Source organism: Centrocercus urophasianus, unplaced genomic scaffold, assembly GCF_019232065.1.
Source record: "Centrocercus urophasianus isolate 14NV4802_14NV808 unplaced genomic scaffold, USGS_Curo_1.0 seq_12, whole genome shotgun sequence".
In the NCBI taxonomy this organism is placed as follows: Eukaryota; Metazoa; Chordata; class Aves; order Galliformes; family Phasianidae; genus Centrocercus; species Centrocercus urophasianus.
Genome location: NW_024884364.1, coordinates 14,107,675 through 14,128,042, shown reverse-complemented (window position 1 = coordinate 14,128,042; position 20,368 = coordinate 14,107,675). Strand labels below are relative to the sequence as shown.

General features: G+C 37.7%; 1 long non-coding RNA gene across 2 annotated transcripts in view; it reads right to left on the bottom strand.

The window, feature by feature from the left end:
* The window catches only part of LOC122156342, a 113,372-nt gene that overhangs the window by 12,500 nt on the left and 80,504 nt on the right, over window positions 1-20,368 (bottom strand). For both annotated transcript variants that reach the window (XR_006167447.1, XR_006167446.1), the window contains exons 2-3: window positions 13,634-13,738; window positions 10,042-10,143 (exon numbers count right to left, since the gene is read on the bottom strand). This is a non-coding gene — a long non-coding RNA (uncharacterized LOC122156342). The remainder of the gene's footprint in view (window positions 1-10,041; window positions 10,144-13,633; window positions 13,739-20,368) is intronic.

The following is a 20,368-nucleotide window of genomic DNA, read 5'->3' as shown; positions in this document are numbered from 1 at the left end:
CTATCCTATCCTATCCTATCCTATCCTATCCTATCCTATCCTATCCTATCCTATCCTATTCTCTAAAATAAAGTAATTCAGGAGCTACATACTGACCTTTATAGATTTTTTAAGCAATAAAGTCCTAGAAACAGAGGGGTTTAAACAGTTAGAAGAGTTGAACCAACTTTTTTGCAGCCATAGCTTCTTTGCATACAGTCTCGTTTTACCGGTAGCTTTTTTGTTTGTGTGTCAGTTTGTTCAAGTGTTCATTGTTAACATAAAATTGAGAAATGTATGAGGAACTGAGAAAATGAGAAGATTCTTTCACTCTGACATAGTACGACTGTAGATGAGTGGGAAGTCATTCAGGAGAAGTCCCGTCATTCAGGATGATTTGAAGCCCAGAAAGATAACTCACTAACTGATAGTAAAACTTCCCCTTAAGTAAGCAAGTTCCTCTCTTCCCCTCTCTCCCCAGATACGATGGTCATAGGAAAGTCCGACTCTTGTTAAATTGTAAGCTTGAATGGCAAAATTAAAATTCTATTTTAGGCTTTCCTGGTTAAAATCAAGGTTTTGGATAAAGATTGATGAAAACCACAAGTAGAAAGGAATAATCTACTAAATAAAGGCTGGTTAACATTTGATAATATATGTACAGTTCTTCCAAATAAATATACACATAAACTTCTACAACTTCTATATTTCTATACTTCTATAAACTTCTACATATAACTATAGACAGTCACTTCTTTAGCAAAATATTTCTTTTTCTATGTATTTGCTGTTCTTCTGAACTGTTACATTTTGTTTCAAGTCAGTTTAAGGTTAAGATTTGCATCAAGAACATTTCTATTTCTGACAGCAATGTAGGTGAAACCAAATTGCGGCTTGCTAGTCATTCAGGAAAAAAAATATAGATCTCCATAATAGGCTTGTGTGCATGAGACAGTATTTTCAAGGAAAAAAAAGTGAAGGCAGCACAAATCCTCCAAGGTGACTCTATCTCCACATGGATGGCACACTGTTATTTCCCCCATGGCGGGATGGGCGGGCGTGCAGCGGGAGGCAGGCCTGGTGTTGAAGGGGATTTCTGGCAGGGTCCTGGCAGCTGTTCAGCTGAGAAAGCTGCTGGGAGATAGGTTATCGAAGCACAATGCAGTCATGGAGAGCAGTACTGTAAGCTCTGATACCCTGTCCACTGTGTCCTTTTAAGAAGAAACGTTATCTCAAGGGAAAAAAGGGAATGTAACGGTATCTCGCCTGGCAGATAATGGTATACAGATGAAGACACTTTTATAAGGTATATTCAGGAGGATAAAGAAGAGATTTTACTGGAGACTAAACACAGAGCTGTCAATCCCCGTTAGCCAGCATATCAGGATGTGTTTATATCTACACAGGGGAAAGCTTCAGCCAGTGATTGAATCTAAAAATCCTTGAACGATTTAAGCTATCAAGGCTGGTTTGATCACCTCCCACCCTCATCCCTGTGCTCCCTAAGCACTGTGAGCTGTCTGTGGGCAGACAACCATGTTATGCACCTTGGCAACACTGCATCACTTATAGGGTCTCCACTTCCGCTGCACCCAGCACGTGTCACTACAGATGCTCAGCTCTTGCTGTGCAGAGAGCATTGGCTCTCTTGTTCCACACTGGGAGACTTACTTTCTCCCCTCAGCTAACAAGTGTCAGTGGGAGTCTGATTTTGCAGACAGAGCTGCCCTATCAAGACCTACAGAGAAACAACCATAGCAGTAAATCAAGAAGGAAAAGTCCCAGTCAGTAGATTTCTTTTAGAAGACTGAAAGAAATTGCACTTTTTAAATTTCCTCTTCTGGCATTGTGTCTAAAATAAACTTTCATTAAACCTCACTCTGTCTGCAGTCCAGCTACCATGGCTTTTAAAAGTGCCTCAAGAACAGCGCAGCAGCACTACGCAGGGAAGTAGTATCACATCTCATCATGTAATGGCAGCAGACTAAAACAAAATTTAAAATGGTTAGTACTTCCAAAGCCCTCAGGTTATCAAAAAATACCTCCAATATTGGATGCAATGCTGACATTTTTCAGTCAAAACCAAGGTAGTTGACATTAACATGATCCAACACCAGGCAGTGTGGTGCAGCATCAGAGCTGCAGTTTCAGTGCCCTGTGTACAAAATGCTCCCAAGAGAGCTGACAGCTCCATCCAAACTTCACTTCCCACAAGCTGCAGAAGTGTGTCAGGGCACTGTGCTAGCCTTGGCAGATTCATGAGGACACAACTTGCAACTCACTACCCAGCATGAACGAGATTTGGGGAAATAAACATTTATTCCTTCAACTCATCCTTCCAGTACCTGAAGGGAACTTACAAACAGAAAAGAGAATGACTTTTTACACATTCTAATAGTTACAGGACAAGAGGGAATGTCTTTAAAGTAAGAGAATGGAGATTTAGGCTAGAAGTTAGGATTACATTCTTTACTCAGAAGGCGATGCGGCCCTGGCACAAGCTGCTCACAGAAGATGTGGGTTCCCCCCTCCCTGGAGGTCTCTGAGGCTGGGCTGGATGGGCTCTGGGCAGCCTGAGCTGGTGGGGGGCAGCCCTGCCCACTGCAGGGAGTTGGAGCTGGATGATGTTTAAGGTCCCTTTCAACTTACACCATTCCATGACAATAATTCTATGAACTCCATTGAGGGCTAAATTCCAGCCCCACAGTAATAAAGGTGTTCTTAATCATTTAAAATGTACTAAAAACTCCAGTGTAATATAAGAATACTCAAATACTAAGAAAATTTATAGCAGAATCCCTGCAGAGCAGTAAGGAATTTGGTCAATTTGCCTTGCAAGTTTCTTTTTTTTGCCAGAAGTTTCTTCCATGCTGCTGTATGTGGAAGACATGCTTCATATAACACCAAAGCAATCTGAGGCCTTTACCCTATCCAGGCATCAGTAAACAAAGGAACCTCAAAACCTTCAGAAACTTTGGAGAATAATTTCTGTCTTAATCACTATCTGGGCTGTAGTTCTGAGCCAGGGAAGGCTTAACTCTTTCCAGTCTTCCTTTACTCTAGCTTTGAATCCTAGATTTAATCTCTGAAAGTCTGGAACAAAATTTACAGGAACAGTGTTTAATGAGGACAATTCATCATTTGTTTGCCAACCTCAGCTGTAATGCTACTGAAATCTACCTAGTAATAATGGATTTTTGAGATAATCAATAGCTTGCATACATGTGTTTCAGATTTCAAGAGTAGGGCATCTGAGAAAGGAGAGTCGAAAAAAATGATCTGGCACAAATCAGCAGACAAAGAGAATTTTAAAATGTTATGAAGTAATAACAATACAATTATAGCACAAATTTAACAGCAGACAAATTATCATTTATCAAACTGAATATTCCTCAGAAATAATCATTGTGGGATAAACTGTCCTTTAGAAGATTACAGGACTGATACTGTAGCATGCAATCGCAATTCAATGCTGCATCCTGGAGAATAAAGACTTCCATTTACAGGAGAAACAGCTAGCTTCTCCAACACATAACTGTTTCAAAAGCCTGCAACGTGCACCAGCCTTCAGGCACTGTCTGTCAGGTTTCCTCCTGTAGTGCAAGGAAATCACCACCTGATCTGAAGCATAAACTAACCAAAGAAACTCATGGGAAATTCAATGAAGCTAGGAGAATAAATTAAGATGTTGGTAGCCTCTATCTGCTCCATGCAAAGCAAGCCCAGCCTTGGGAGCCCTTTATCTGTACTTCTGAGGAAAACAGAGCTGAGAACAAGCTCTAGTACTGCTCCAGATGATCATCTGCATTGGTAAGCTGGTGCTGTGTTCCTCAGCTGAGATTTGTCTAATTTCTGAGATATGAGCATTGAGCAGCTCAAGACTTTAAGAGGAAAAATCATATAGAAAAACATATAAAACTATAAGGTAAAAGAAATAGATCCCCAGAAGATGGGGGATTCAACAATACAAGAGGATCTGCTCATTCTAAGAAGCAGAGGAGACTGACCTGTCATCACTTGATTGATGGCTGCCTGGTTGGTAAAGCCCCATCAGGCATTTCATTAGAGCGATGAGCACATTAATGTTTAGCCTAGCAGTTCATTAGTCAGGGCTACTGTGTGCATTCATAAACAAACAAACAAAAAGCTTTATATTCATAATTTGTGCATACCCTCCCCACAGAAATTGATTGTAAAAGTTGCCCAAATACTTGTGGCCCAGAGAGGGAAGTTAGTTGCCTACACACACACATGCATGCACACACCGTCTATGAGTTTCACACTATGTAAACATCACTTTGGACTGAAAAGAAAAGAATGCACACATATATGTACAAATACTGTGTCAGGGACATAACACACTGCATGGAGCCAGAGGAGCCAAGAGGTCTGCAGTTATTTGACACAATTGATCTAGTCACAGGAAAATAGTCCTTGGACCTCTTTTATTTGTCAGAGTAGTGAAGTTATACTGACCATCTGATGCTTGCCTGGAAGTATATATGAAACCAGCTAATAATTTAACTTCCATTCCTAAAGTAAGGTTGAATGAGCACTGAGAATGAATTTTCTCAGGTCTACTGAAAGTTCAGTTTGATTGAGCTTGTGACCACAGGAAAGAGTAAAAGAAGTTCTGTAAGTAAGTATATTTTCAAATACACAACCAAAAGTTTCAGAATTAAAAAAAAAAAAAAGAAAAAAGCCTTATAGGCAATAAACAATAAGAAACAATTCAAGGCCCTCTTAAAGTCCTTCTCTCAGTCAATAACATCTCTGCCTTCACCAACACTCTGCTTTTACCTTCATTAATTAAAGATGCAGGTTACATAAGGACCTTTTTTCCAAGAGTCATTACCTATGAAAGTGTAGAGAGATCTTCTGAAATCAGTTACAGATTTACTGTAAATTTACTTTACTACTGATTACTTACACATTGAAAAATCCTCATACATTCCAGTAAATATTAAAAGAAAACTGAACTCTAAACCTGCTAAGTCTCTGGCCCATGTTTATATAGCTCTAGAATCTGGAAAAAAAAAAATCCTTATGTGTTTTTGTGGTTCTATTTGTTGTGTGTGTGAGCACAAACAAATATGCATTTGTGAAGAGCTTCAGGCACAGCAGCTCTGAGTCTTACCACAAAATAGTACAAAGAACATTAATATAAGAGATTAACATCAAATCATTCTTGAGTAGAAGTAGGATCTGGTAACATATATTATGATAATACAAGACCTGCGGATGTGGTTACATTTGCAGTAGAGGTTTAAGAATAAGATCACAAAAGAAAGAAAGTAATTCTCATAAATGTAATTAATTAATATTTGATTAATAACTGTGTGTCCATGCTGCTCTAATATTGAACTCTGGTTTGATAGTATGCAATCATCAAAGGCTTGTCTTCTAAAAGATTGGCTGTGAGTATGATTAAATGGCTGTCCTGGTCAGAGCACCTGCACAATCTGCCAAAAGAAGAAGGTGGAGCTTATCACATGGAGCACTAAATGAATATAAAGAGTTTGATATCAAGAACTCTAAAGTTCGGCATACCAAAATGACAGTTTGGAAGTCTGTGGTAAAGTTACATTGTACTGTGATAATCTTATTTGGCCTTCCATGCTTGTCATTACAAGCAGTCTCAATTTCAAGCACCAGGTAGTCATGAACTGCCAATCTATGGCCAGATGGTGTAAACTACTACTTCAAATTACTTTAGGAAACTCAGGATCTGGCCTTTTTGTTTTGCAAATGTTTATTTAAGTGAATAAACATGTTTATTCAAGTATATTGAATTTTTATGCAATCAGACTGTAAACAGAGGTAGAAACCAAGCCACTTTTGCTTTGTTTTTTTTTATTATTATTTTATTTTTTTATTTTTTTTTTGTTTTGTCTTTGTTTTTTTTGTTTTGTTTTGTTTTTAATCCTGGAAAGGTATAGCTATTAGTAAAGATAACATTAGACTTTAAAAAACAGAAATTCAATTACAACTAAATACCTTCCCGATTTCTATGCACCATTTTTACTTCTTTTTTGAAAGGCTCCTTAAGGAAAAAAAAAAAAAACCAAACACAAAACCAAACCAAACAGCCAACCTCCAAAATTTACAATGCTAGACAGTGCAGAAGGAAAACTGCAGCCTTTTCAGCATGTGTATATATTAGCAGGTAGAAAAGGAAATTAGTATATTTTTCATATAGAATCTATAAATCATGGGACGTGACAGAATTGTATTAATAGGATTCATTAACTGTAAATTATAGGTAGATAATTTTTGACAATTGTGCTTATTTGATAACGTTCAGGCAAGAAGGTTAGGCATGTAGAAGGTGGCAGAGAATGCTGAGTGAAGACTTCTGGAAGACAAATAGAATGTGGAGGGTAGTAAACGCACACATACACACACACACACTGTGGACCTAATGCTGCTTTCATGCTTTTTCAATTCCTTTGAAGTTAGATCCATGACATTTACAGACATGAACAAAATAGAATTTCCTTTACTTTTTTGATAGGCATGCTTTCTACACAATTACCAAGACATCTTTCCTTCTGACACAGAAAAAAAAATCTCCTTTTATATAGTCCAAGAAAGCAGCATAAAAATCAACCAAATCCCTAACTAAACAAACAAACCCCTCAAATCGCTATTGACCGTTTCCTTGGTAAAACAATATGATTCCACTTCTACCTTCCTTCAGTTTTCTTTATCACATAATTCAAAATAGAGATGGACCTGAGTTAAAAATCCAGAACATTAGATTCAAGTTCAAGAAGTAATACAGTGCTGTGATAGAAGAACAATCAGTTTTTCAAAATGCTGGTGTGCATTTTATTGAGAGAAATCTATCAGCTTATATGATGTCAGTCTGTAAGCCTCCATGAAAGATATTTAGATCAACCAGCTTGGCTAGGACTAAACAGTGAGGCCCAGTGCCACTGAAGCATGGGTATTTTCATTCCAAAATAACAGTGTAAAAAAAGTACCATCTCAAATTAACAAAATGTTCAAGAAGAGAAAGGGAAAAAAAGTAACACAATTCTAATTTCAGATTAGATCTTTGCAAAACAAACAGAACAAATCGAAGAACTTAATTTTTAACACAATTCTTATGACTTGAAACACAAACAAAGATTTTTGCTGTTCTATGCTTTTGAAAGAAACTACGTTTCTTGTCTGCTATGTCTTGTTGAGATCAAGAGCATCCCTTTCAACCCTGTGAATATGAGAAGAGAATCTAGTATCGACTACTAGCTGACGCTCTGCATTTCTGGTTTCATACTGATCTGAATTTGAAAAGTTACAGAAGGAAAAGCTGTAGTTGTGTTTAAATGAGCCCTTATTTAACTGATTGTGCTCCTGCAGTTATCTCACTCTCCCAGAAAATTCATCAACTCTGGACAGCATTGTCACTTAACATCTCTTCTGGAACATGCACACATACGAAAATAACAGTTTTGCAACACACTCTCATTATATGCCCACTGACTGACAATTTGCTTACAATCTGCTCTTCCCATCTGAATCTTGTTAAGTTCAAACTTTTTTGGTCAGTGAAAGATGTTTTTACTTTCCTGAATCCAACATAGAATGAATATTTATCAACAGGCTATTCTTAAAAACCACAAGAGCCACTTTGAAGGTTAAATAGAACACATACATACAGTGAGTGGCTTTTCCCACTGCACTGCTCTCAGACCAACAAATAATATAGCACAAGCTGGATAAAATTCTTCATTTCAGTTAACATGCTCCTCTTCCCATTAGATGCTGTTCTCTCAAACCAAAATTTGCCTTGTTGATTTTTCTGTTTGATTAAACACATCCCAACACAAAAGCCAGCCATGATGCAGTTAAGGTTTTTTATTCCTCCCAAAGAATTCTTATCAGCTGGATATGCTGGACATGCTGGAGTTAAAGACTGATTAAGCAAAAATCTTAATACATTTTGAGTCAGTCTCCATAAGGATTCCATTTCCTTTAAGTTTCAGAAAAGTTGACCAGAAAAAAAAAAAAAAAAAAAAAAAAAAAACAAATTTTTCAAAAAATAAATCTCTGAAATGAGGTAGGATTAAAGGCCACCTGATTTTCAGTTAAATTCTCCTGCTTCTCCTGTAGTTCACATTTCTGATTGCACTGCTGCAAATCTGCTTGCTCATACTGCTGCTTGCTAGGCTGGAGTGACTATTAAATTCTGTAATTAGTGGAATGTAATTATTTCCTGTAATGGGCTGTAAATTCACATTATACCATAAATCATTCTCATGTACATTTAAGGATTCATTACTCTTCTTTGCAACTGACTAGCATATTTACTAAGCACAGAAATGTTCAGCTGGAGAACTCGCAGTGTTCCGTGAGAGCATTAGTTGTTCTCAGTTGCAGTCTGGTGGAAGGAAGTGACTAGTGACAGTATAAGTGTGTTTCTACCACTGTGGTCAGAAATGAGACTTGAGAACCTGATTCAGCAATGTACTAAAGAAAAAGATTTGCGTATCAGTTCCATTGGGATCATTTATTGTCATCATTAAAACTCTTAAATGCTTTCTCAACTCATCTGAAATATGAGTCAGGGAGGGAGAGCTGCTGTTACAGCTATGGAAGATAGGCCAGTGAGGACAGCAGTGCTCTCCACGCTGACAGAACACTGAAACCCATGAGTCTGCTAACCCCGCAGCAGGACTATAGGCACAGGGAGACCTTCACAGATCCCCTCGCTCAATACAAGCATGCCTGGCAGCAATATGGTCACACATCAGCAGAGACACCTGGGCTTGTGTTCAGGCAAACCCTCATTATGGTTCCTTTGCTATACCTACAGTTCACCTCCTGGGAATTCAGGGGACAAACGCATGTGTGCCAGCCCTCCTACAATGTTACGCTTCAGGAGGGAAATATAGAAATATACCAGAAAGGCTAGTGGTTGTACAGAGAAAAACTGTTGCACTCAGGGCATGGTGACAGAGGGATTTCATGCGAGTAAATGGTTTCCACTCAGGACCACAGGAAAGATAAAAAGCAGCTATGCTAAGAAGTAAATTTTTTGTACTATTACACTGAGACTACATTACACTGAGACTCTACGTTAATGTGGTCTTAAGGCTTGATATTCCTTTGTGACGTCCTGTATGTAACCTCTTAGTTCATAAGTGGAAGCAGAAGTTCAACGTATCTTGCAGCACTGCTCTCAAGAAACAACCATGCAGGAAAAGGAAATTGGTCCAGCAGAAAAAAAAAATAATCATAAGGATCCAGCACAAAATTTGTATCCCACACTATCAGGCATTTCAAACTCTTTCATATACATTCATGTACAATTCTTATGGCATGTGCATGCCTCTTGTGCCATCCCAAAATACATTCATGAAGGGTAAATCAGACCTGATTGAGATTCTTGACACCTTAACAGAATAGATTCAAGTATAGTATGGAGAGACCTGCCATGCAAACATCATAAAATGCTGTCTAGCACCTTCCCTGTACTGCAATGACACCTGCTTCTGTTGAAGCCTTTTTCCTCCCCTAAATTAGACCTTAACCTCCCCCTCCCCTTTTTATTGTTATCAGTGATCAAAGTAAAATCTTGGGCAATAATAAAACAGAATCAGTTGATGTCCTGGTGCCTCTTCTCAGACTGTTCTCTGCTCTGGGCAGGCTGGCTGCTGGACCCATGCAGAGGCCGAAAGTCAGAATCTGATTGCCTTGTTGCCCATTGGCAAGCCATGTGCTCTCTGTCATTAAAGCCTCCTTTAATGTGGTCCTGATTCAGCATTTCTGGCACAGACAGAAGGTCTCCCTGTGGTATTTATGTGACATGTGACATACGTGACCCTAATTAAAAAATATATATAGGATTAATCTAAAACTGGAAAAGGAAATCGCCATCTGCACCCAAATTGTTTGTGGTTAATATTGTCCAGATGTCTGGAATATGCAGGATCAAAAATATCCTAGCACTCTTTAAGAACAAAACAGATAATCCAACAGATAGTAGCAATGAACTAAATGCAAATAAAGAAATAAGCTCAACAGATTTGCTGAAGAAGCAACCGCAGTACAGACCTGAAGCAATAGCTTGTGGCCAGCAAAGATCAGCTATCTGCTTGTCTAACTCCAGTCCTTTGCATGTGATTAACAAAGGTGAAGGGAAACATCTCCAGGGACCTGTTTTGGTGAAAAACAGATAGGTGCTTTAAGACATAATCTTTGTTTATGCTGTAACTAATTCTCAATTTCTACTTTTGTCCAAGAATTTACCCTGTCCCCACTGGGCACTGTCAGATCTGATCAGCCTCGTTCTCTTACCTTGCAGAAAATCCTGTCCAAATGTGCACAACATCTTTGCTACTCTGAGGATTATCTGGTGCAACTGAAAAGCCCAGCATGGTTCTTTTTCAACTAAACACATGGTAAATATGTCTGTGCTAGACCTAGGTACACCTCAACTGAACTGCCACTGACTGAAATGTTTTTCTAATGAGAAGAAAGGGAAAAAATGCACGTTTTGCTGCATTTTAGAGAAGAGCATAATGATGTGTTGAAAACTTTAGAAAAAACCAGTCACTGAAAGAGAATTTTTCTGTTTTTTTGTTTGTTTGTTTGTTTGTTTTTAAGTTTTGAATTTTAGCAGTAGTTTGACAATGGTGCATGGATGCATGGTTACTGAATACTGAACCAGAGAGCTTCTTGCTCTTCAAGTACAGACCTTTGGGGCACAGTGATCATAAGGGGTATATATTAGAAGCCATGTGCGCAGTAGTACTCTGTCACGGCTCTTCAAGAATGACTTCAGCATGATTTTAAGGGCAAACCACAGTTAAGAGTTTCCCTGTCTGGTTTGGGTCTGTTTTTGCACTCTACTTCCTCTTCCAGCTACTGTTGTCACTGAGTTAACAGGTTCCAATTCAGTCCTTTTCAAAGGCACAAGAAAGAAGCTTCAGCAAGAAGCCTATGATTTTCACAGTCTATTTTTGACAAGTAGGAGAGAAGCCTGCTCACTGTCTGCATGTGAAGGAGAAATCTGCAACAGTGCTGGAAATCTGTAAATACCTTCTCATTTTTTAACGTGCTGGTATACAGCTAGGAACAAAGATCTCAAATACAACAAAAGTGAAAACTGCTGTTCAAAAACTGAATGGATAGTAATTTCCAAATAAATCTGTATCATTTTCTCTGACTGCTTTATAGCTGAATAAAATACCATTAAAATATACAGAACTTCTGAAATAATTATGTTCAGTAAGAGGGTCAATAATAGCTGCTATAACAAATTATTTTCTCTTAATTCTATACCTGCTTACTAAGCAAAGTTTTCTCAAGGACTTTTGTTTCTACAAAATCCTTTCTAACAGAGTTTAAAGTTATAAAATATTGATGACGATCTCAGATTTTTAGATGAACGGACCAGTATTTTTGTCCTGTTCTTCATTCTGTTTGTCTGGCCTTGCTTTTCCAGATTATTATGCAATTTATTATCAAAGTAATAAGCCTAATAGTAAAGCCCATCCAAATAAGAAATCAAAAAGAAATCACAGAATAAATTTTCTTAGGATAAAACAGAGGTTAACACGGAGGAACATACTCTTGAAAGAAAGGTTCTGACTTTAAAAATGTAATGATGCCTCTCCAGCATAGAGATTTGTTGTTTGGTGGGTTTTCGTTTTGGTTTGGTTTTTTTTGTTTTCTTTTTTTGGTGTTTGTTTTCTTTTGTGTGTTGCTTTTTTAATGCAGCATTTATATAAAGCTGTACAAAACAGCTTTATATAAATGCTGCATTACAGTATTTACAGCAGTGATTTTTGCTATTTGTAATATTTAAGCAACTCATTTTCTTACTTATGTAGGAAAAGTTTTTAGGTTGACCAAATTTTTGCTCTTTTCAAAGAAAACATTTTTGTATCAAACATATAAAAGAAATTTTGTCATGGAGTTTATGGTGAATTTTTTCTCATATGCTGGGTATTTTGCAGCCAAGAAAAATTGGCAAATGGTGCTCTCTGCAAGCACATGACTTATAAAAGCGTCTCTACATTTCCTCTCATTTAGGAACTCCTTCTAAGTTTAAACCCAGCACAGCCATTATGATGGAGACCTGTATTTGCACACACAGACTTTAGAGCTATTCATTAGCTTCATTAGCTGTCATTAGTTGGCGGAGTGGACTGTCAGTCTATAGGCTATGTATTTCACAACAAATGAAAGCTTTATGTAGCAAAAGATGACAAATTACTACAGCTTTATTTCAAATTCACAGTTAGTACAAGGCAAAATGATAAGGTTCAACAGCAAGTCATAAATCAAACTTAGGAAATGAAAGTAAAGAATTCATACGCAAATGGAATCTCTGGCAGCAAAGCCATTTATCATTTCACACTGATAAAATAAATAAGAATAGATCAGAAATAAATTGCTGAGATAAGCAAATAGCTAAGAATGCTGGAAGTGGGAGTACAGTCCGTAGCTCAATACAACTCAATTCCAAAACAATCTCCTCTGTACTGAATACAGGAGGATACTTAGCAAAATGGTGTCCTAACGCAGTAGAATGTCTTCAAAAATCACACAAAGCTGCTAAAGAAAGCGAAAATTATCAAATGTCAATATTTATATTTGGCTATATTGTAACTAAGGCTCTGACAAGCAGTATTAGTAGTCTTTGATTAGTCAATACAATGGCAGGAACTTTCTCAACATCAGTGTGCTTTAAAAACATTTATGAAAACAGATCAGGATAGTAGGAAAGTAATTCTGACTTGCTCCTGCAGGTCTGTCTTGAAATCAGATGTGTTTCTGATTTACTGCCAATGTCTAAGGAGAGAATTTCATTAGCTTAATTGACATAACAGGTAGCCTGTCAAAATAAAATATGTCTTTATGAAGACATAACCATGTGGATAGATGATGGTAAAGCAGTGAACGTGGTCAGTCTCGATTTTAGTAAAGCATTTGACACCAGCTCCCACAGTATCCTTGCAGCTAAACTGAGGAAGTGTGGTCTGGACAATCAAGTAGTGAGGTGGATTGTGAACTGGCTGAAGGAAACTGTGATCAGTGGGAAGGAGTCTAGTTGGAGGCCTTGTCTAGTGGAATCCCTCAGGGATCGGTACTGGGACCATACTATTCAATCTATTCATCAACAACTTGGATGAGGGAATAGAGTGCACTGTCAGCAAGTTTGCTGATGACACAAAACTGGGAAGAGTGGCTGATTTTTTCCTAATGCAACTTTGATTAAATATTTTCAGTTTCATTAAACTGAAAGATGCACAAAGGAAAATATGAGCCAAATGGGTCACTCGCAAGAACAACTTCACCACCTTATGCTGTTTACTTCAGCTGAGCTACTCCAGCTCCTAAGATTCTTATCAGCGCATTGCAGTTCATTTTTTGAAGAGTTACCTATTGGCAGCATCTAACTAATCTACGCTAGAATAAAATAAGAGGTTTCCTCACTAGTTGTGTTTCCCTTAGGGTCAAGAGAACATTTTGGCTGCTTTGAAATGTTGTCAAGAAGGAGTTAGTGACAAGAAAAAGTAACTCAAAAGAAAAAACGGTGCCTGATGTAACCCAAGTTAATAAGTTACACGTCCTCTCCAAAAAAACATTGATATGCTGACCTATCTATAGAGTGGTTGAGATCTTTATTCATACTCACATGGACTGACTTCCTTTTAAAACAACTTTTTACATGTGTGGAGTTCTGGGTAAGGTGGCAAGAATGTCTGGCCAGATAAATAAATCCTACAACCAAGCCAATGTCCTAGAGAAAAGAAAAAAAAAAAAAAAATTGGTAATGTGGATGATTCTAAACAGTAAAGAATTGCAAATTTGGCACTAAAATTCCTTTACCTAGCAAATTAAAAAATAATAATAATAATAATAAAAAAAAGGAAAACAAAACTAAACTAAACTAAACACTGAAATAAAGTATTAATGACTGTTCAAATGAGTTTCAGCATTACTTTTTCAGTGCTTTGTAAATAAATTACATTTCCGATGGGACTATTCATATTTGCATACCCTTAATCTTCAGTATAAATTGGAGGAGTCAGTAAGAGAAGGAGAAGTGTAAACACTATGTGCCATTTTCTAATAAGAAAACCCGTTTTAATAATAATTGAGCCTAGTCTGGAGATCAATTTGATCTAGTCAGAATTTGATGGGTGCTGGGGTAGGCTTCATTTATTTCACTTTATGAAGTGAAGGAAAGAGAAAAACCGGGATGAAATTTATAACTTGAATAATGTAAAATGCCTTTTTGATAAGTTATGCTGCCAAAGTTTTTTCAAGAATGGAGGAAAAATAAAAGGATGTTAACTGAAAAGAAGAAGAAAAAAAAAGACACAGATGTTAAAAGGTTAAGATTAAGCAATCTCAAACAGTCATGAACGTTCAGACCCAGATCACCATCATCTTGATTTTCCCTGCTCTGCTTGTTAGTTTGGCTGTAAGTCCTTTGTGGCTTTATTCATTGCTTCCTCACATGCGCTTTGATTTTTATTCTACTGTGTGATATATGCTCCAGTTAAAAAAAGGACTCCAAATAAAGCATCGTAAGACTGGAGCACATTTATAGATGGATGTGAAGGATCACACATTTCTAGTGTGGCTTTTCTAAAGAAAAGAGGAAAAATGCTTAAATAATAAAAACAGATAAATTACATAGCCTTTCTGAAATGATTTTGAACAAGAAGAAATCAACCATTCTGACCAAGATGGAGAAAATGTAATGCATCACCACAGAGCCACTGGTGACAAGTCATTGATTTCAATAGCATAGCAATGATCAATTGAAAAAGTGCCTGAAACTCTTGAAGTTTTGAAAATGAACCACGAAACTGAACCTTACCAAAACTGTCCATCCTTGTTAATGCATGGCTGTTTTATTATCGGTCTCAGTCAAGAAGCATTCACTCTTATATCATTGGTCCCTTTATAATCAACAGCAAGTGCAGCACTTCACAAACATGGCTGCTTCCGTTACAGCTGTTCACTGTATTGTGAAAGAGCCACATTTCTTCCAGACATGTTTATTTAATATTTTTTGGCATCTTCAAATTCTGCTGGAGTTATCCAGCATTTAATTTACCTGCTAGTATTGATTAGCTTCCTGTTTAACAGAAGGTAATTGTTCAGGTATATCTTCAACAGTCAGTAGCAATCAATCAAATGAGCTTTTTATTTAGCACTATGGTCCTTTCTGAATTTGGTGCTTTTCTTAAACTATGAGGAATCAGATGTATCAGTTTTTGGATGGGCTCAGCATCCCAGAGAAAGGACAGATTTTCAGAAGAGTATAATTCCTATCCCAATTATAAAATAAGCGGCCTCTGAAGTTGAGTTCATAATTGCGTCAAAATTTTCGCAAACATAACATTTTGGGCACTGTACATTTGAAATCACAGCTACAGAAATGTGGTTTTTTTTTTGTTTCTGTTACAGAGTGCAGGAATAAGAGTGTGTTTATTTAACTGTGCATGGTCCAAACGAAGACAGCTGCATTTGAATAGATCATACCTTTTTTATTTATGTAGATAATATCTACATATAAAACCTTTAATGGGGCTGCAATCAGCATTTATAATGTATGATTGACTCACTTCATTTATAGCAAAAGATAGGCATACAGCTCAGAGACAAGCAGAGAGAGAGTAGGAGACTAAGTGTGATTGAAAACCTACTGAAAATCTATCCCGTAGGGTCAAAAATGTTGGGGGTAATACTGAGCTGACGACTCCTTATTGCTTGGCGACAGCTGGTGCCTTTCTAACACCCGTGAGCAATAAAAAGCCCTTTGGATGGAGGAATGTTTACACAGGAGTTATACTGCTATTTTTTTGCTCAATTTCTGTTCACCTGTTTCTGAAATATAGTATTTGCTCAGACTGAAAACTACATCATAATATGTATTTTGTGTATTTACAAGTTTATATGTTACAAAATGCTACTAAGTGCAGCAACATGGTCTTTTTTGGAAGAGTCTATGGGTTCCATGCTGGCAAACCACTTAAATACACATGCCTTTTTGTTCTGCTTGCTGTTTGCTCTTTTAGTGCTCTTGAGAACAAACTGAATGCCATAAGATTCTTTAGGTAATAGGTAGGTGACTGTCAGCTCTTAAAATCTCTGACTTATAAAACATAAAAATAGAATGGCCTTTTTGCTGACAGCTAGTTCAGATGAGTGAGATAAATCTCATATTTGGTGTTTTTAATGCTTATAATGTGCTGCTTACTGGCAAAAAACACTCCTCATCCGCCCTTCCCCACACAAGCTCACTCTGAAAGGTGATAGGTACCTAGAGACAGCACTCAGCATAGATCTACACTCCTGGGGAAAAACAGAGATTGATTTTTTTATCTGTACTACAGTTTCAGCATTTACACTACTTTGTTAGTACTGCAATCCTATATTTGTACAGGATGTTTATGGTTATTATATTGGACATTTCTCATCTATATTTGCAGAACATGCTGATGGCTTTTTTTTTTTTTTGGTTGTTCCTTTGAGACAGAGGGAGTCAGCTGCTATTTTTTCCATCCTAGGGAATGGCAACGATGTTATTTTAAGTAAGAGCTCATAATCAAAAGATTCATTTCCCCGCTACCCACAATACATTTCTGCTTGCAGCAGAATGACTTGCTGTCTTTGAAAGACCTCACATTTCTAGCAAAAAATTCTCTCTCTCCTTGAGTGATACCTCTTGTCAAAAGCTATATACATGTTGAGTCAAGGACTTTAAGGTAGCATTGTTCCCAACTTTGACAGGTCAGCTCTAACTCCTCAGTAGTCTGCAAACATTTTTCGGTTGTGTTTAGTCTTCTAGATGACCCTTAAAGATAGGAGAATGCTTTGTAGCTACATAATGAAATGTTACTACTAAAATCTGAGTCAGCAAATGTATGAAGCATAGAAGAACTAAACTGCTGTGCTTTTGTATGACTTCATCTTCAAAGATAGAACCAATTGGTCATACTACACAGCAGAGCATAACTCAGGCTATCCCACTGAACTGGCTCTCAGATTCACTGGAACTACAAGAAAGCTTCCTTTTTTCTTTCCACAGAAGGAGGCCTACAAGCAGCTTGTACAAACACCTGCAATTTACCGCAAACACAAATCTCAGTGCATCAGAACCTGGTTGGGTTTTGGGGAAAAGGGGCAACGACTTTAAAAGTTGACAGTGTCTGAAAACAGAAAACACAACTTCTTTTTGCTCCTGACAAAACAAATCCACTTAAGAGAGTAATTCTGCAATGTGTTAAATAAGCTCTGAGTTTTCCCACAGCTCCTAAGCACAGCCCATGAGCCTGCTGGAGCAATCACTATACTGAACATTCATCTGTCTTCTAAATCATGTTAAACCAATCATGCTGCATGGAGAAATAGGAGGATGACGCATGGCTGAAGATAATAATACCTGGGAAGAAAATATAAAACAGTAACCTGTTCAATTTTCTGCCACTAAAGGAGTAGCCTTGATTGAAAGCTTTTTTTTTTTCTTCAGTCTAACATAATAATAATTTGAACAACACAGCCTTAGCTATGGACTTCTAGAGAGGCTGCTGTCTGTTCTATTGGCAGGAAATTTTTCAGTTCTGATTTTTTCCCCTTACTAATTTATTCTAATGACTACTTTTTCTGTTTTGCACCAAGGAGCTCCCCCGTCAGAGCTGATACCCCTGGAAAGACAGCAGTCTATTCCTTACTGTGGTGTCTTAGCTAGTTCAGCACTTGTTCTTCCCCATGCAGTGCTATAGGCTTGGGGATGAGTGGCTGGATGACTGTGAAGAGGAAAGGGACCTGGGGTGTTGGTTGATGCTCAGCTGAACATGAGCCGACAGTGTGCCCAGGTGGCCAAGAGGGCCAACAGCATCCTGGCCTGCATTAGAAATAGTGGGGCCAGCAGGAGCAGGGAGGTAATCATCCCTCTGTACCCAGCACTGGTGAGGCTGCACCTTGAGTACTGTGTTCAGTTTTGGGCCCCTCAATACCAGAAAGACATTGAGGCCCTGGGGTGCATCCAGAGAAGGGCAACGAAACTGGTGAGGGGTCAAGGAGCAGCTGAGGGAGCTGAGATTGTTTAGTCTGGAGAAGAGGAGGCTCAGGGGAGACCTCATTGCATTCTGTAACTTCCGGAAGGGAGTTGTGATGAGGAGGGGTTTGGTCTCTTCTCCCAGGTAACAAACAGGACCCCAGGAAATGACCACAAGCTGCAACAGAGGAGGCTTAGATTCGACATAAGAAAAACCATTTTCTTTCAAAGAGGAGTCAGGCACTGGATTGGCCTGGTCAGGGAAGTGGTGGAGTGGCCATTTCCTAGCAGTGTTCAAGAGGTATCTGGATGAGGAGCTATAAGATATGGTTTAGAGGCTTGTGGTAGCAATAGGTAGTGGGGGAACAGTTGGTCTAGATGATCTTGTAGGTCCTTTCCAACCTTGTGATTCTATGATACTTTCCTCCTATAGCAACTAAACCAACATATATTAACAGCTGCATCACACACACACACATACACACTTTAAGTAAGAGTAACCAACAGAGAAGTACAAATGCACTTTTTTGTTTTTTTTTTTTTTTTAATATATATTTGGCAAGGGTGGTATTGCGATATAGCTGAGTTTAGAGTTGTCAGCTTTTTGGAGGTCTTTTCGGAAATTGTTTCCTTCTGCTTTGAAATTCTAAACTTCTCCCTTTTACAATAAAATATAGACTTCTTTGGGGGTAGTATGTCAGCAATTTCGAATTGCTTCAGCTACTTCTTCCCTGTGTTTTCTACCTCCTATGCTGCACCTGTGGTGCTAGGGAGACTGTTGCATATTGTACCTTTCAAACTATTCTATTCCCAGTATACAATTAAATGCTCTAGTGCTAGTGGGACAGGCTCTACAGACTAGAAAGCTAGGGAACTCAAGACGTGTTGGGAAATCACTAGGCTTGAACAAAAAATAAGCAAGAATTTGACTGTAACACTCCTCCAGCCTTTCCCCTCTGAGAGTGCCAGAGCTTCACGTAGAAGCTTTCAGCCTCTAAGTTCTGTTGAACCATTACCTAATACCAACCACTGCTGCAGCAAAAATGTGCACCTTTTCAAAAAAATTCCTTGGTGTTGTTAAATCAGAAATGTACAAGTTTATGGTGTTTTTTTGGAATAGGTTATTGGATTTTCACCTCCCCTTTACAGTACACATATTAAAAGATGAGCAGCAATCATATGAGAGCAATCAAATTTGAGACATGTGCTGTTTGTTCATTGTTATTCTCTCATGTTTAGCAATGGCTTCAAGTTCACTTCTTTCTCCTTTGCCATCCTTGTATGATTTTTCTTTTTAATTTGTTAAGGAACAGAATAAAGCATGTGAGATCTCTAATCCTTTGTCAAATTTGGCTTAAAATTGCTAGCAAGGTCAAAAGTTTATTGGATAGGAGATGAACAGACAATGTGATCACATAAATCTTAGCTTCAAAGGACAGTAGGAAAAAATTTACCATTTAAAATTAAAGAGCCTTTTCTTATCTGTTCTTAAGTAGGCTTTAATCCACCTTGGGAAGAAAAAAGAAAAATACCTCGATCTGTTCACTACATATTGTTTGTCCTTACTGGTGACTGCTCTGCTTGTATTTGATTTTCAATATTTTTAAAATACTTCAATTATTATAAGAGCAGAAATTAGACAATCTGCTTAATTAGCATTTAATCCATTCTGCTCTGATAGTTTTTCCTTGTCTTTGAATAATGGAAATTCCTGTTTTCCATTATTTTCCAAATAATAATCAAATCACTATTTACTTCTTGTTCACTATTATTTGTTAAATATCTGAAAGTCTGCATCGCACAGAGTAAGCCCTTGCTTAAAATCCTCAGTACCAAGAGGTACATGGTAACATACATAATTTAACCTGAGCTGTGTGCCAGGAAAGGAGGAAGGAACCCTTACTCCTTCCCTTCTCTTGTAGGGAGTTTCTTTAGACACAGGGACAAGGCATGAATGATGTGATCTGATGGAAGTCAGTCACATGCACTTACATTTGGAATTTCTTATACACTTCCACATGCCAATTTCTTTTCCATTCTTCTCTTAATTGGAAGTGTTTTCAGCTGTCCTACACCCTCTAATCAGCTGGGTCTAACCCAGCCATATATATCAATTGCCGGTAAACTAAATCTTGTTATCTGACACTTTTTGACTTTTTTATATTGATTATTTCACTCTTATGTATTTATTTCTGGCTGACATATACCAGAATTCATTTGTACATCATGATGAGTGTAAACTGATTTCTCTAATTAAACTTTTTTAATTAAAAAAGATGAAGATGAGTTATTTATACGAAATCAGCTTTGCTACTAAGAAACCCTTATTGATATTTACATGATTGCTTGCTGCAT